Genomic DNA, 17,718 nt, shown 5'->3' with positions numbered 1-17,718 from the left:
ACTGGGTAAAAGATCTGTCATCTATGGTCCTTCAGAGACCACAAGACATATGCCCAAGTCTTTCTGCTTTTAGAGTGAGTCTCTGTTGAGAAGTCAAGTGTAATTCTGATAGGTCTGCCTTTATATGTTACTTGTCCTTTTCCCCAGCAGCTTTTAATATTCTTTCTTTGTTCTGTAAACCTAGTGTTTTAGTTACTATGTGGTGACAGGATTTTCTTTTGTGGTCCAACTTATTCAGGGTTCTGTAAGTTTCTTGTATGTTAATAGTTATCTCTTTCTTTCTTTAGATTATGGAAATTTTCTTCTATGATTTTGGTGGCAGAACCTTCCACTAATGAGTAGATTTCAAGGGACCAATCACTTGGTGAGAAGGAGGTGGAACTTTTGGGTCAGAGAGAGGAAGGGAGAGGCAGGAAAAAGGAACTTCCTTTTGGACAGGAGAATGCATGGAGGCACAATGTAGGTAGCCAGAGGCCCCTGGTTTAGGTGGAGGATCCACTGGGATCAGCCACAGGAGGATTTATAACTTAGAATAGCTTACAAAATTAGGAGGCTAGCTTCTGTGCCCAATGATTATGTTGCCTGTTGATTCTGAACTAAAATTATGTGGTGTTTTCCTTCACATGGTGACTCAGCTGGGTTCTAGAGAAAGGTGCAGCAGCAACGCACCCCAGCCAGACACTGGAATTTGAAAGCTTGGGGAGTGTGTGGCAACAACCCACTATGGGAACTTAGCAAGCTGGTTGGAGAGATTTTGGAGCTCTGAGCCAAGAGAGTCTGTTAGCCTGAGAACAAGATGGCCTGTCCACCAGTGCCTTGCTGACAGTAGCATGGGATGCAATTTTTTATATTTCACATAACATATTTTGTTGAAAGTATTTTCTGGACTTTTGAGCTGAGACTTCTCTTCTTTTATTCCAATTATTCTTTGATTTGGTCTTTTGAACATGTCCCAGATTTCCTTGATGTTTTATGTAGGGAACATTTCAGATTTAACATTTTTTGACCAATGTATTGATTTCTTCTATCATATCCTATTCTTTTCTCTTCCTTCTCACTTTATCCTGTAGTTCTTGTTCTCTTACTTAAATTTTCATCTCCAGGATTCCCTCGCTTTGTGGATTTTTGCTTGTTTGTTTGCTTGCTTGTTTGTTTTGCTTTTGTGTTTTGCTGTTGTTTTCTGTTGCTTCTATCTCTTATTTCAGGTTTTGAACTCTTTTAGTCATTTCCTTTACATGTCTGGTTTTATTTTCCTGTAGCTCTATTTGAGATTTATTCATTTCCTCTTTAGAGGCCACTATTATTTTTATAAAATTTGATTAAAGGTCCTTTTATTGTGTTTCTCCTATGTTAGTATATCTAAGACTTGCTGTAATATCATAGCTGGGTTCTCGTGGTGCCAAATTGCTCTGACTATAGGTATTTGTGTCTTTTGCTGAGCTTTAACCCATCTGTGTTTTGTTGTTATTATAGGCTTACATGCTAACTTTATCTATATTGGATAGGTGGGGTTTTATTTCTTTTTTGTTATTGTTGTTGTTTTGTTTTGTTTCTTCTCACTTGTTTTCTGTTTTCTCTCTGTCTTCTGGTCTCAGTGCCTGAGTTTCTGGTAACTAGCAAGTCTTCAGGTCTAGTAGGGTATCTCCATGGTGTTTTTTGAGGCCTTCATGGCCTCTGAGGTTTGGAGTACTAACATTCGCTCTAGGATCCCTAGCTCCAGTGTGGCCTTGGGTCTCTGGTGATGGCAGGCCTCCAGAAAAGCAAGCAGAGTTGTGGACTAGAAAGTGGTGTCCAGGTAGTGAGATGCAGTTTGAAGTTACTGGATGTATTTTAAGGGGAGATGGCAGATAAAGGCTTAGGGCAGGGTCTTATCTGGTTTTACCTGGTGCCAGCAGGCCTCAAGGAAAGCAGGCAGAGCTGTTGCATGGGAAATGCATCACAGGGTTTGGGGTGCAATGTACCACTGTTGGATGTGCTTTCAGAGGAGTTCGCTGTGCCCTTTCCCCAGCCTTGAGCAGGCCTGAGAGACCTTGTTTACCATAATAGACCAAGCAACAGGACTCCAGAGGCATTGCCTGCCTTGGCACCTCCTTGGTGGCCTGTAGCCTGGTACACAAGCTGAGAAGAATAGACTGCCTGATGAGCTTGCCTTGAGACATCTCTGGCCTGTGATTAAGGATGGATTCCCCTCACTCCCAGTAGGATGGATTCCCCTCACCCCCAGCAGACTGAAGCAAGAAGGAACTCTGGGGGTGGGAAGATGAACATTAAAGCATTGAGGCTTGATCAGTGACCTTTGTCCTGGCTTCACCTCTTCCCACCATCCTGTCCCTTCTTCCATTCCCAGCCTCTCTTTCAAGTGAACCCAGTTGACTGTGGCCGCTGGCTGGCAACAGAATGGTGCCCGACTTGGAGCCTGAACACAAGAGACCAGCTGAGGAATGCTGTCTTGGGTAGAGCTCTACAGAACACCAAACAAGAAGAAGAGTATCCTGGACACTTGGTAAGCAATGAACAGCATTGCTGCTAGCTATGGCTGTGTTTGCAGGAAGTGTATTTAAGGGGATACGGTCTAGGTGGAATAGGTGTTGACCCAGTGCCGATTTTTGCCTAGGAGGTGACAGCGAATTATAGGTCAGGAGAATTCTAAACAGGTATTGCCTGCAGTCTAAGAGCTGCTTCAGGTGAGAGGAGCAGGGTTAGAAGGAATTTTAGAATAAGAAAACAGGGCACTGAGGTATACTATCAATAGCTGCCCTGCTACAACTCCTAAAGAAAGAGATGAAGAGTTATAACTTGAATATGAGAGAGAGAAAGGATTTCAGAAAAGCAGTTGTCCTCTCTCTGAGCTGTGTCAGCAAAAAAGAATGAAAAAGCTGTTTCAGAGCTCTCCTAGAAACAGGAGTGTTGAGAGCCGACACCTAGCCGAAAGCAGCTATCATCTTTACTGCCATCTCAGGCCATATACCATGACAAGAGGCTTGTTTTCAACAGCCCGCAACAGCTGAGCACACTCTGATAAACATCTTGTTTTTCTCACATATCTTGTTTTGCTGTTTAGTGCTGCCAGCAGCTAGGCGCACGTGGTCTCCTCACTGCTAGCTAGGTGCACGTGGTCTTCTCACTGCTAGCTAGGCACACATGGTATCCATGCTGCAAGGCACATGACATAGTACCTTCAGCTGTGCTTGTCCACGAGGGCAAGGCACATGGTAAAGGGTATAAATACCCAGGATTTCCTTCCAATCAAAGAGACTTGATCAGACTCCCTGTCTTGTCTCCATTCTTCACATCTCTCGTCCTCTCTCTCTCTCTCTTGCTAGACCCTGACCTGCAGACCAGAGCAGCAGAACGGGCTGCTACAAAGTGGCCCCTGAACATGAGGCAGCTTGGGCACAGGAGGAAAGTCAGGAGACATCCTGAGTTTCTCTGAGTTTCTCTTTGGCTCCTAGACGTCTTTGTTTGTTGTCTGTCCTTGGCGCACCAATGTCCATGTGTGTCAATTGTTTGTTTTTGTTCCATTGTCTAAATGGTATTCTACGTTGCATGTTCAAAACACAAAAGCTGTTAAAGCTGCTAGGTATCCACCCCTTGGGCTAGTTTAACTTGGTTTTAAAGGTAGTCTCAATATGCACAGCAAAGGCTGATAAGTTACCCTACACCTGTAGCTAGATATCGAGCTGAGCTGGAAAAGCTTTTCCAGGAATTGATTGTCGGCATAAGCTGCTTTTAAAAGGGACCAGAAGCTTTTTGGATTCTATAAGGAAGCTGAGAGTTTTTGTTCCAGAAAAATCTCTGTGACAAGGTGCTTTTCTCTTGAAATTACAGCTAGAAAAAGCAAGAAATTTTGTTTGGTCTAAATACATAAGGTGTGCAGCAACTTCATTTTTGTTTCTGATTGGTTTTAAAAGTGTAGATATGTTCTACATGTCTTGGTTATAGATTATTGGCTTATAAGTTATTGGGTTTGATTAAAAAAAAATACAACTTTGTTAACAGAAAGTTGGCTTAAAACTGGTAACTCAGAGTTGGAGTCATTCAGAAACCAGATGTATAAAAGATAAGATTTTAAAAGAATGTCTCTTTAATGAGATATTAAAAGCTGCACCATCATGCATTCATATATAAGAATTGGCAGCAAAACTTTGTAACATAAAGATAATCTACTTGGTGTTGATTTTAGGGAAAATATATTGTTTACATTGTTTTTGCTTTTGGTTTTGCTTCTCAAAATTATGGTTATACTCTAATGTTGCAAAAGAAACTTAAAAATATAGTTAAACTGCCAGTATTCCATTGGCTGCAGTTGGTAGTTCAATCATGAGTCTGGGATTTTTTGATTCGCCCATGTTTATAGAAAAGAGGAGACAGCAGGTAGAGTTAAATGAAAGTATTTAAAACAAGTTGTGATACAGTGCAGTCCTGCAGGAAGGATAATCTTTGCACCAGGCCTCAGAAAACAGGCCAGGATTAAGAACATTTACATTTAAATTAAGACAATATAGACTGGGCTCAGCAGAAGCTTGTATGACAGACATTCCTTTTGTCCCAACTAGCCCCTACAAAGGTGTTTTCCTGAATTTGTTGATTGCCTTGTTTGTTCCTTGTTGGGGAAGGTGTTAGCCTCAGGCCTAAAGACATTCACAACAGTTTATGGGCCAGGAGTTACAGATATGATTATGCTGGAGGAATTAAAATTATGCTTGCTTCCCTCCTTGGCATTGTAACTGTACCTGCTGGCAAAGGAATTCCTCAACTTGTTTTAGTTCCTTTGCATCTGCTTTCTTCCAAATTTGTTGAGAATGAGAGAGGACAAGATGGCTTTGGTTCCTCTGATGTGTATTGGGTCCAATCTATCACTAGCAAGAGACCTAATCTTAACCCAATAGTTGAAGGAAAAGGTTTTGAAGGATTAATAGATACTGAGGCTGATGTAACAATTATTAGAGGACAAGATTGCCTTCAGCTTGGTTTTTATCTGATACTCTCACTCAGCTAAAAGGAGTTGGTTATTCAATCAATCCAAAACAAAGTTCAAATTTAAGATTTATGAAACTAATGTGCCATTACAGCCTGACTTGCCTACTCTGGTTGCCATTCCAGTAAGTACACATTGAACTATTATAGATCTAAAAGATTGTTTTTATACTGTTCCTTTACATCATGGTAAAGGTGATGAGGTTTAAACTCAGTGAGTTTGCATGTGATTTTTGAGAGCCCATGAAGCGATATCATTAGAAAGAATTGATCATTAGAATTATATGATTAATAGTCATATTAAAAATTTGTTGTTGCTTTAATACAAAAAGTTAAGCATTTAAATCTCTCAGTGTATATTATTCATTGTGTATTTTATTAGCTGATCTCTCTAAAGGAGTTTTCTGCAAGCCTTTGCTCTAATACAATGAGCTTAAAAATTTTAGAGTGCTTATCACTCCAGAAAAGATTCAAAAGCAATATCTTTTCAATATTTGGGCACAGAAAATTTCCAATAGGAACGGATAATTGGGGCTGAAGAGATGGCTCAGCCGTTAAAGGATAGGCTCACAACCATAAATATTAGAGTTCAATTCCCAGCAACCACATGGTGCTCACAATCATTTGTAGTGCGATCTAGTGCCCTCTTCTGACTTGCAGGTGTACATACCAAAAAAAATGGTTTACTTTTAATGATTCTCAAAAGTTGTTAGGAGATATTAATTGGCTAAAACCCCATCTTAAGCTTATCATAGGAGGACTTGAACCTCTGTTTGATATTCTCAAGGGGGATACAAATCCTAATTCCCATCAACAATTAACTGATGAGGGATAGACAGCTTTGAGTAAGTTATTAGTTACCAAAAGATAAATTATATAGACTATGATCAATTGTTGGCTGTTTGAGTTATTTCTACTTATATGCTCCCAACAGCCTTTTGGCAAGAGAAACCATTAATGTGGATTCGTCCTTCTTCATCTACAAGTAAAGTTTGAACATCCTATTATTAAATGATTGCAGTATTAATACAGGATTGTAAGATAGAATCCTGAAAGTATTTTAGGTGAAATGTATATTCTTTATTCCAAATAGAAATTAAGTTGGTTATTGGAGAATGATATTTGGCCTATTACAAGGCAAACTTTTTAGGCAAAATTTGGTAATTATCCATAAGATAAGTTGTTACAGTTTTTCTCTATGCATGCTTTTGTATTTCCTATAAGTTTGCATGCAGCCTATAGAAAAAAAATGTTTACTGTATTTACAGATGCCTCATCTATTGAGAAGGCAGTATATGTAATTATATCACATGTTCATTTTCTTGAGTTTTCCCCTGCATCAGCACAAATAACTGAATTACATGCTGTAGCCACTGTTTGAAATGCTGAAAAATCAAGCTTTCAATTTGTATACTCATAGCCAGTATGAGGCTCATGGTTTATAATTGCTTAAAATTGCTCCTTTTTTAGATATTACTAATTCTCAAATTGTATAGTTATTTATACAAATACAGCTTAATTTAAGAAACATGTACTGTTTCTTAACTTTATAAGACATTCGAGAGCTCATATTGGATTGCCTGGACCCCAGGGCAATGCCACAGCAGATTTGTATACCAGGCAGATTATAGACCTTATAGAAACATTTGGCCATACAATCTTATTCTTTAAATCATCAAAATAGTAATAGCCTGAGACAGTAATTTGATATTTCTAGAAAGTGTGCAAGTTGAATTGCAAAAACTTGTTCTCAGTGTCCTCAAATTTTTCATAATGGTGTTAAGCCTTGAGGGCTTGTATGTAATCATATTTGGCAAATGGATGTAACCCATTATGCAGAATTTGGAAAATCGAAATATATACGTCTGTATTGACACTTGCTCAGGATTCCTTTTTGCTTCTCTTTTTCCTTTTCTTTTTGCACATGGGAGAAGACTCTAGAAATGTAATTGATCATTGCTTACAGCCTTTAAAACTATGGGATTACCTAAAGTCCTCAAGACAGAAAATGGACCAGCCTATACTGGAAACAACTTTATATCATTTTGTAAAGAATTTGGTGTTGAACACAAAACTGGAATTCCTTATAGCCCAATGGGACAAGGAATTGTTGAACGTGCACACCACACTCTAAAAAGTTGGCTCCTTAAAACTAAGAGGGGGGGAATTATACCCTCCAAGGTCACCAAAAGCATATCTTGCTTTTGTGTTATTTGTTTTGTATTTTCTGCAAACTGATGCTAAAGGTCAGTCTGCAGTTGATCACCACTGGCATCCGGTCACTTCCAGCTCAATTGCCAGGGTCATGTGGAGAGACCCCTTAACTAATACTTGGTGTACTCCTGACCCTGTTTTAATTTGGGGCCATGGCTCAGTCTGTATTTTTTCAGAAAAAGAGAATAGAGCCCATGGGTACATGAAAAATTGGTCCGTCAAGTGGACACAGATCTTGAGCCTAATGATTATGATTCTAATGATGAACATGGATCTATATCCTTATCAGCCAGCTGATTTAACCTGGCATGTAGTCTCTGCTCTTATTGGAGAGTAAGTTTTTTATCAATACTTAAAGCCACCCACTATATACCTGGTGGCCAGACTTGTGTCTGATCTCTGTCCACTGCCAGTTGGATTAGATACTGGAATATTTCCACTTTCAACCTTAATTTCTACTTTGCTTGGATAATCATGTTGCTTTTAACCTTTGAACCTTGTATCTTAAGCAGATTAAATGCCCTCACACAGGATCATTCTCAGCAAGCTCAGTTTTCATCATGGCAGTTTACACATTGCTGTGAAGAACTGCATCTAGGGCATGCCCACAGGTCCTTTGGTCTGAATGTGGTTTTGGTCTTATGGGAAAGAGTATGCCAATGAGGGCCAGTTAGTCAAAGATGGGTAAGAGTGTTCTTGAGCTCCTATAAACCTAAGACAGAGGCATACATCAATATGCTATGTATGTTCCTCGAAGGTAATATAGGAGTAATATAGATACCGACCTAAGCCAAGCATGGTCACCTGGCCACTCGAGACCCTAGATGGGATGAAATATTGTAACTAAAAAGGGGAAATTGTGCCCTTCCCCAGCCTTGAGCAGGCCTGAGAGACCTTGTTTACCACAACAGACCAAACAACAGGACTCCAGAGGCATTGCCTGCCTTGGCGCCTCCTTGGTAGCCTGTAGCCTGGTACACAAGCTGAGAAGAATAGACTGCCTGATGAGCTTGCCTTGAGACATCTCTGGTCTGTGATTAAGGATGGATTCCCCTCACTCCCAGTAGGATGGATTCCCCTCACCCCCAGCAGACTGAAGCAAGAAGAAACTCTGGGGGTGGGTGTGGACTTTCCCCTTTAAATTGAAAGATGAACATTAAAGCATTGAGCCTCAATCAGAGACCTTTGTCCTGGCCTCATCTCTTCTCACCCTCCTGCCCCTTCTTCCATTCCCAGCCTCTCTTTCAAGTGAACCCAGTTGACTGTGGCCGCTGGCAGGCAACACTTGGCCAGTAAGGTCTAGGGGGAGGGATGGGCTTACCTGGGGTCCGTAGTGCCAGCAGACCTCCAAGAAATCAAGTAGAATTGTGGTGCAGTAAATGCAGCTCAAGATATTGCTCACTTGATTTTCATCCTGACCCATCACTTCTTTTTGAAAGAAATCTCTGACCCTCACACACAAGTGAATAGAAGTATTGGGCCACTTCCTTTTCAATCAGGGTCTTCTAATCATGTGTACTCTTCACCGTGGCATCTACTTTTGGCGCTATTCCAGCATAGAGCTTTTGTATCAACATCTGTAGCTACTCTTTAGCCAAATCACCTTTGTTTTATAGGAAGCTCTGGCATGTCATGTATCGAGAATGGCCAAGGAACTACACAATTCTTCACTGTCTGTGAGCTTTCTCCAACCATATTAAGGTTTCAGAATCCAACACCCTGTCACAAATCAATTTTTCTTAATGACCCAGAAAGTCAGATTGTTTTCCAAGGCTGCAAATGCAGAGAGCTGCTTACAGCAATGTCTTTTCTGGCTACTCAGGACTGTCAGTTTTAATTTTTTCCTTCCTCTGTCTAGGTCCTAGTTATTGCTGCATCCATTTTATAACTTCACAAAAGCATTTACTTTCTTTCTTGACTCTTTACTAAGCAAATGTATGTCATTAACCTAAAATGCTTATAAGATTCTGAGCAATATTCTTTTCCATATGTGGTTTCATTAGTGATGCCAGTGAATTAAGCTCTCAGCTTCATGTTCTTGAGATGTAATCTAGGAACATTTTGATAAACATCTTCTAATCCCTCTATTTTACCACAGACATTCTTGAGCATGCCCAAACTCTCCGGACAACTGACCAGTTGCCAGGAGTCTGGCACACAAACTGAGAATTTCAGGACAGTGGGCCTGGCCAGCAAAGCACACAATTAGGAATAGAAATCTTCCCTTTCATGTCATCAAGATGAGTTTCTTTTCTGTGCTGTGAGGCAACTTGAACTGCTGATGCACGGGGCTGCTTCTCTGGAGTGGCTTGGTCATCTCTGAGTCAGGGCCAACTCCATGCATTCAAAGATGCTAAAGTTCAGATTAGCAGAACTATATCACCAGGCAACTTTTCTGTTCTGCCAATGATACGCAAATCAATAGTCATCTGCTCCCGAAATGAAATAAACTTTATGAAGTAACACTCAAACTGTCATATGACATTGGAAACTGGGGATTGGCTTCTAGACTCTGCTAACATGAGTAATAGGGAGGAGGTAAAGAAAAGTCATATAACTTAGGGTCACATAGTCACAGGGTTTTGATTAGTGGGAACAAAACAGACATTTTCTGAAAATGGTGAATGAAAAGAAGACCCCAAGGGATATCATGCTACTAAGTCCAGTGGAAAATATTACCAGGTCAATAAAACAGCAGAGGCCAGTGTATATAGCTCAGTTCAAATGCAACTGCTTCGGTGTCCATTAGCCTGAAAAGATCATCCTCAGGAAACCAGGAGACACAAAAAGATTCAGAAAATCCGAGGAAAAGTGGACACAAAAAACAAAGAAAGCTTGAGAGGGCCTTGTTCCTATAGTGCTCTGTAGGCAAGCATGATGCAAATGTAGCAGATATAGAGATCATGGCTTTGATATTTAAGCTGATGTGAATGAGAAAGAAACAGATAATGAGATTTTTACCATTTCTTAAGCTACAGGTCAAGAGCTGACATGTAGATGCACCTCACCTATTACTTATGACCAAAATCAGCTTGGAGAGGTAAGGGTTCATTTCATCTTGTAGGTTGTGATCCATCATCTTCGGAACTCAGGTCTTGTATCCCATGCCTTGCTCAATGTGTTCTCTTAGATAATCCAGAACTACCTGGCCAAAGAAAAGCATGAGGCAAGACATCTGCAACAATGCCCTGTGCAGATCTTAAATATCCTTCCCAGTCCACTCTTCCCAGATGGCAGTGACATGTGTAATGGTAGCCAGTCGAGCACTTGCCATTCTCATCACTCAGTCCAAGCTGATTTGGTGAGCTCATCTTTGGTCATTTTATGTGTACACCTATCTTCAGAAATAAACTCTATAACCCAGATACACTGCTTAAAAATAGCATGATCCAGCAGCACTTCATCAAGCCATGTTCCTTACCTAGGGGGCAAAGCATTTCTACCATGAGGAAATGGTGACTGTGAAAAGCAAAAGCCAACTGACTCAAGGGCAGGAGCCATTGACCATGAAAGAATGTACACAATGATAGAGTGGAAGAAATGCATGTAAGCTTAAAAGCAGAAGTTGTTTAGGGACCTTTGGCATAATTGATGATTCTATGCAATCATGAATACTCATCATACAACAGGCATTTACTGAGTACCTAGTATACACCAGGCACTGCTTTGGGTGCTGTTAACTAAGCAAGTGGTCTATCCAGAATCTGATTCCAATCAGTGGACAGTTTTCCACACACCATCCTTGTGCCTAAAACACTAGGCACTAAGAGCAAGTGAAGCAATCAACTATGTAAAGACATCTTAGGATTCTTGCCCTCTATGCTGGAGCCTCTAGATGGGAAATTTGGGGGCCCTGTAGGGAAATGGGTAGCCAATAGCAGGAGCTATGGAGGCTCTTGGTGGACTGAGCCCATTGCTCACCTTCTGGGGACTGAGGATAGCAGTTGCCTGTGGTGGTGCTGGGTTAACAACATCCACAGGGTTAGAAGCCTTAATGATTCAAAAGCTGGCACTTCTACTGAAGAAGGTGCTAGGCTTTGAAAAGATGGAGCCTTAGGAGCCAGTTCAAGTGCGAAGGTGAGAATTAGGAATTCACAAATCTGAAAAACCCTGCATCTCTGTAAGGGTTTTCAGGGAAGTTACCAAGATGGCCCAATCCCTGTAGCAGGTCTTCCTTGAGGTTTACAGGGTTCATTAAGCTTTTGTTTTCCCAGGATCCTGGTGAACTTGCTGAATATCAACAAGGTTCCACTCCCCCGGCTATCTTCCAGATGCTGAAACCTATGTCAGCCACTGGCAAGCAAGCCTCAGAAATGGTTTTCCTTACCTCTGTCCAGATCAGAGACCCAAGATTAGAGGTGGGCTGAATAATTCCAGACTACAGTCACAGGGATGAGAGAGAGGCAGAGAACCCAAGGCCACCTGGACTCAGACGGCCTCATCCTGTCTGGGTGCCACTTCCTAGGGTCTGCAGACCAATCTACTTTCCAGAGACCTTGGGATTGTTCTGCTGGATGATGAGGCAACACGGTAAACTGTTGGGAACATGGCTTCAGCCTCTTCAGCACTGTTCCTAGGCTGAATGCAAAATATGGAATAGGGATCAGGTATTGTATCCCAGCCTCCTTGGGAACACCAGATAGTGACATTTTTCTGGTTGCCTACATCTATTTGTAACCTGTGCTTTCTCTAATTTGTGCCCTGAGGTACCCTTCATGTACTGGCAGGTATGGTAAGATATTGGTCCAGTATTAGGGTATATGAGTTCCCAGGGCTTATCTAGTTGTCCCTCTTCCATATCCTCCCCATGTTGTCGACCTCTGTCTCAAGTGCCACCTTTAGTTGGAGAAGGCTGAGGAGAATGATTGAAGATAAAATACAGAATGAAATGAGAAATACTTGGTGAGGACAGGGACCACAGAGTTGTTATCTCTGGAGAGTTTAGTCCTAGAAAGTCCTGAGGAACATGGTGTCAATAATAAACTTAGGAATATAACCCATGATATAAACAGTTTAAAAGAAAAGACACATGATTATCTCATTAGATGCTGAAATAAGCCTTTGACAAAATCCAAGACTTCTTCATATAAAAGTCTTGCAGAGACTTGGAGAGACAAGGCATATGCCTAAACAGAATAAAAGCATCACACAGCAAGTTGATAGCCAACATCAAACTAATTGGAGAGAAAGATAAAGCAATTCCACTAAAATCAGTCATAACAAAGCTGCCCACTATCTCTGGTTTTATTCAATATAGTACTTAAAGCTTTAGTCAAAGCAATAAAACAACAAAAGGAAAACAAGGGGATACCAATTGGAAAGGAAGAAATCAATGCATCACTATTTGCAGATGATATGATAGTAAATGCAAGTGACCCACCCCCAAATTCTACCAGAGAACCCCCTGATAAACATCATCGGCAAAGTGACAAGATAGAAAATTAACTAAAAATAAATCTGTAGTCCTCCTACATATATACAATAAATGGAATAATAAATAAATTAGGGAAACCCTTCACAAGAGCCAGAAATAATATAAAATACCCTGGTATAACGGACTGATAGATCTGTATGAAAAGAACTTTGAGACTTTGAAGAAAGAAATTAAAGAAGATATGAAAAGACTGGAAAGATCACCAGTGCTCATGGATTGGTAGGATTAACATAGTAAAAATGCCCATGTAACATAAAGCAATCTATAAATTTAATGTAGTTTCCATCAAAATTCCAACATACTTATTTACAGACCTTAAAAATAACAATTCTCGAATTTTTATGGAAAAACAAAAACATCCAGTACAGCTAAAAACAAATCTGTACAATAAAAGAACATCAGGAGGAATCATCACCCCGACCTCAAGCTGTATCGTATTGGGAAAAAAACAGGTTGATCAATAGAAGCCATTCAAAGTCCAAGAAATAAAACAGGCATTTGATTTTTACAAGAAAGCCAAAAACATAAAATAGGGGTGGCATCTTTTAAAAAATAGTGCTGGTCTAACTGGATATCTGCTTATAGAAGAATGTGAATAGACCCATATCTATCACCCACACAAAACTCAAGTTTAAGTGGATCAAAGACCTCAACATAAGAGTATACACCATAAATCTAATAGACAAGAAAGTGGGGAATTGCTTTGAACTCATTGGCACAGGAGAAAACTTCCTGGACAGAACACTAACAGCTCAGGCACTAAGATCAACAATTAATAAATAGGACTTCATAAAACTGAAAAGCTTTTATAAGGCAAAGAACAATGTCATTAAGAAAAAACAGCACCCTACAGACGGTGAAAAGATTTTCACCAACACTACATCTGATTAGGATGAGGGGTTAATATATAAAATATATAAAGAACTCAAGAAATTAACATCACTAAACCTAATAACCCAATTTAAAATGAAGTACAGAGCTAAACAGAGAATTCTTGACAGAGAACTCTCTAATATCTGGGAAGCAATGAAATGTTCAGCATCCTTAGTCATCAGGAAAACACAAATCAAATGACTCTGGGATTCCTTCTTGCATCTATCTGTACTGAGAATTTTGGTTTCTTTAAAAAACACAAAAATATTATAAGAATATATTTTTATTTTAATCTCAAGTGTGGAATATGAGGCTGCTCCAGCTTGTCCACAGCAGCAAACTATAATTTCCCACATGCTCTAGCAGGGGCATGATTTTGCAAGCTGCAAATAGTTTTCATGAGTGTATTATGTTTGGAATTCTGGGGACACTTCAGAAGTATACAAATGCTAAAACCCCAATTAGTGTGTTGTGGGTTGGTTGGTGTTGGCCATTGTTAAGTAGTTGTGAACAAATAATAAATGGTAACAACAAGATATTAGATATCCTCATGGTGAAGATCAAGCTTTCCCCAAGGAACTCAACATGACTAATCAACAGGAAGTTTACTCAGTATTCTAATGATAACATTACCCCCTTTCCCTTCTATTCCTTTTTGTCTCCTATCTAGTGGGCTGAAAGGTAAAAAAGGATGGAGAAAGGTAGAAGAAAAAAGAATCACCAAAGCAGCCAAAGTCCGGCTACCCCTGTTAGAGTGGCTAAGATAAAAAACTCAAGCAGTGGCTCCTGCTGGTGAGAATATGGAGCAAGGGGAATACTCTTCCATTGCTAGTGGGAGTTCAAACTTGTAAATTTTTTGGGTTTACACTTTGGAAATCAATTTTGTGTTTACTCAGAAAACTCTAGACCAAACTATACCACTCCTGGTCATATACCCAAAAGATGCTCCAACATCTCACAAAGACACTTGCTCAGCTATGTTCATAGAATTTTTATTCATAATAACCAGAAACTAGAAGCAAACTAAATGCCCCTCAACTAAAGAATGGATAAAGAAACTATGGTACATCTAAACAATGGAATCTTATTAAGTTATTTAAAACCAAGACATCATGAATTTTGCAGGCAAATGGATAGAACTTACAAATATCATCCAGAGTGAGATAACGCAGTCCCACAAGGATGTGCATTGTATGTATTCACTTATAAGTAGATATTACCCATAAAATACAGGTACCATGTTATACTCCAAGACTCAAAGAAGCTAAACAAGGAGGAAGACTCAAACAGGTATATTGAATCTCTTTTATCAAAGGAAATAAAATTGTCTTAAGAGGCAAACAGAGAGAGGGAACTGAGAAGGAGGTGAAATGTGGGGAGAGTGGGAGATTCAGTATCAGATGTAGGGAAGGACAAGAGAGATGGCTAGATGGCCAGGAAAAATAATGGAAATCTGCAACTAACAGGAGTGAGGAGGTGTGGGGCATCCCCAGGATGAGATATGGTCTTGGACAAAGGAGGTACACAAGAATCGATGGTGGTGACCTTAGCTGTGACTCACTATACTTAGCATATGGAACCTGAAGTGGCTACCTCCTTAAGCCAGACAGGAACTCCAGTGGAACAATAGAGACATCAACCCACCCATAAAACTTTCAACTCAAAATTTATCTTGTCTACAAGTAATGCAGTCATGGAATAGGGAGCAGAGCCTGACGGAATGGACAACCAGTAGATTAGCCTGTGAATCTGCATGTGGCCTGCCACTGAAGTGTAAAAGCACTGCTGGGGAGGCAAACTGTGGGAAGTGCACTTGACTATGTCTACTCTGTACAGCCATTGTCAGTTGGTGGGCTTTAGGAAAGCACCAAGACATGGTCTAGGGGTGGGAAAATGCAACCTAGGATGTGGGAGGCCAAAGCTGGGGATCCCAAGCTTCTTGACATCCAGTTGCTGGTGAAGTGCTGCACAGAGGAGTCTGGAAATGAGGATCAGTGGTTCACTGGAAACTCTAGCTTTGTTCATTGTTGATTGTCCTTAGCTTAGCAGACACTCAGAGAGGCCTTCTATGGGAGACTCAGATTACAGCTCTGTAGGCAAGGGCCTTTCCATGCTTCCCACAGCAGTTCTGCTGAAAGATACAGCCCATGTTTATCCTTATCACTTACTGGCTGTTCATCATAGGAAATGGACACATATCAACGCCTTAGGGCAGACCAGAGATTAAATAACTATTGCAGGAAGGAGTGTCTGGGAAGGGAAGCTTATTGGCTAAAACCTCAGGGCCTCTAGATACCCCATTAGCAAGAAAATAGGAAAATAGGGGCTACAGAACCACAGATCACATTTCCTATGTGGGAAGTGTGGCACATATTCCAAGCCAGGACTCTAGCAGGGAGCAGGGAGCTGCCTATCATTTCAGGTGAATGCCTGGGTGCCAGGGACTCTGAATCCTCTCAACCATATCAAATTTCAGGACATGATTCACTGTTCCACACCAGCCCAACTTGAGGTACATACCATTGGCAAGCACCAATCACTGTTAATGATACTCTGTCATGCTGGCAGATAGGTGCAAGTTGTTCTCAGAGAGGCTCCACCCAGCAGCTGACTCAGACCAATACAGACACCCATAGCCAAACTGGATGAATCTTGTAGACTCTTACAGAAGAACAGGATGAAGAATTGTGGGTTTTGAAGAGGATAGGAACTCCACAGGAAGAAAAACAAAGTCAAATAACCTGGATCACCAGAGTCTGAACCACCAACTAAAGAACATACACAGGCTAGACCTAGGCCTCCCACTCATTGGTAGCAGATGTGCAGCTTAGTCTTCATGTGGATCCTGAACAACTGGAATGGGGCTATCCCAAAATTTGTTGCCTGTACATGGGATATGTTCTTCTAGCTGTGCAGCTTTGTCTAGCCTCAGTCAAAGAGGGAGCATGTAGCCTTGCAGAGATTTGAAGTGCTGTGGTGTGAGGGGAGAATACCCAGGAAGGCCTCCAACTGTCCATAAGAGAAAGAAAGGAGGAAGGATTATGGGAGGAGATGGCAGGAAAAGGGCAGTAAGCAGAATGTAAAGTGAATAAGTAGGAAAAAATAATTTAATTTTTAAAAATATGACATTGGTACAAAGACATACATGTAGACTAATGGAACAAAATCACCGACCCAAGTATAAGCACATGTAACTTTAGCCACTTAATATTATAATCAAGAGAATACTCTGGAAGAAAGAAATTATCTTTAAGAAATGGTGTTACAATTACTAGATGTCTACATGTAGAAAAATTCAATTAGACCCATATCTATCATCTTGCACAAATACTAACCCCAAATAGATCAAAGACCTGAATTTGAAACACTGAAACTTCTCAAAGAAAACAAATCAGTGCTATACAGGATACAGATGTAGGAAACCTCTTCTTAAACAGGACTCCATTTGTCCAAGAATAGAGGCCAGCAATTGAAAAGCAGGACCTCATGAAACTAGAAAGATTCTTAATAACAATAGAAATAATCAGGTAGAGAAGAAGCACAAAGAATGAAAGAATCTGAGCCAGCTATACAGGACTGATTTTTAATATCCAGAATTTTTAAAAAGTCAAACTAAATAAGCCATCCAAAAATGGGATTAGAACCTGAATAGAGAGTTCTCAAAAGATGAAAATTTTCAGTAAGAAATATCTCAGATAAAGTTTGTCATTCCTAGCAACTAGGGAAATGCAAATCAAAACATCTTTGAAATTTTATCCTATTCATCAGAATGACAAAGATGAATTGAATAACTCACCATAAATGAAGAAGGGGATATGGATTAAGCGACATTCATTCAGTCTTGGTGGGACTGCAATCTTCTACAACCACTATGGACATCAGTGTGGAGAATTCTGAAAATACTAAAAACAAATATACCATATGACCCAGCTATATCACTTCTTAGCATATATCCAGAGGACTCAACATTATACCCTACAGGTACTTGCTTGGCCATGTCCACTGCTGCTCTATTAACAATAGCTCTGAAATGTAAATAACTTAAATGTCCTACAACCAACAAATGGGTAATGAAATCATTGTACATACACACTAAAGAATACCATTCAGTCATAAAAAAAAGAAATCACGAACTTTTCAGTAAAATGAACTAACCTGGAAAAGAACATGTTGGATGTGGTAACCCAGACAGATAAAGGTTGCCTGTTCTTTCTTATTGG

The 17,718-nt window shown here is 40.2% G+C and overlaps 1 long non-coding RNA gene and 1 gene segment (V, D, J or C); one reads left to right on the top strand and one right to left on the bottom strand.

Moving 5' to 3' along the window:
- Positions 1 to 17,718, top strand: part of LOC114623790 — a 542,876-nt gene that overhangs the window by 488,441 nt on the left and 36,717 nt on the right.
- The window catches only part of LOC114623793, a 38,303-nt gene that overhangs the window by 18,914 nt on the left and 1,671 nt on the right, over positions 1 to 17,718 (bottom strand). The window contains exons 2-5 of one of the 2 annotated variants that reach the window (XR_003711830.1): positions 17,295 to 17,400; positions 11,519 to 11,769; positions 10,200 to 10,336; positions 9,625 to 10,112 (exon numbers count right to left, since the gene is read on the bottom strand). This is a non-coding gene — a long non-coding RNA (uncharacterized LOC114623793). Of the gene's footprint in view, positions 1 to 9,624; positions 10,113 to 10,199; positions 10,337 to 11,518; positions 11,770 to 17,294; positions 17,401 to 17,718 lie in introns of those variants that run through there. The other variant, XR_003711829.1, reaches the window with a different exon arrangement.

Source organism: Grammomys surdaster, unplaced genomic scaffold (assembly GCF_004785775.1).
Source record: "Grammomys surdaster isolate TR1022 unplaced genomic scaffold, NIH_TR_1.0 202, whole genome shotgun sequence".
Lineage (NCBI taxonomy): Eukaryota > Metazoa > Chordata > Mammalia > Rodentia > Muridae > Grammomys > Grammomys surdaster.
Note: the sequence above shows the minus strand (reverse complement) of the source record. Positions and strands in the feature narration are given on the sequence as shown.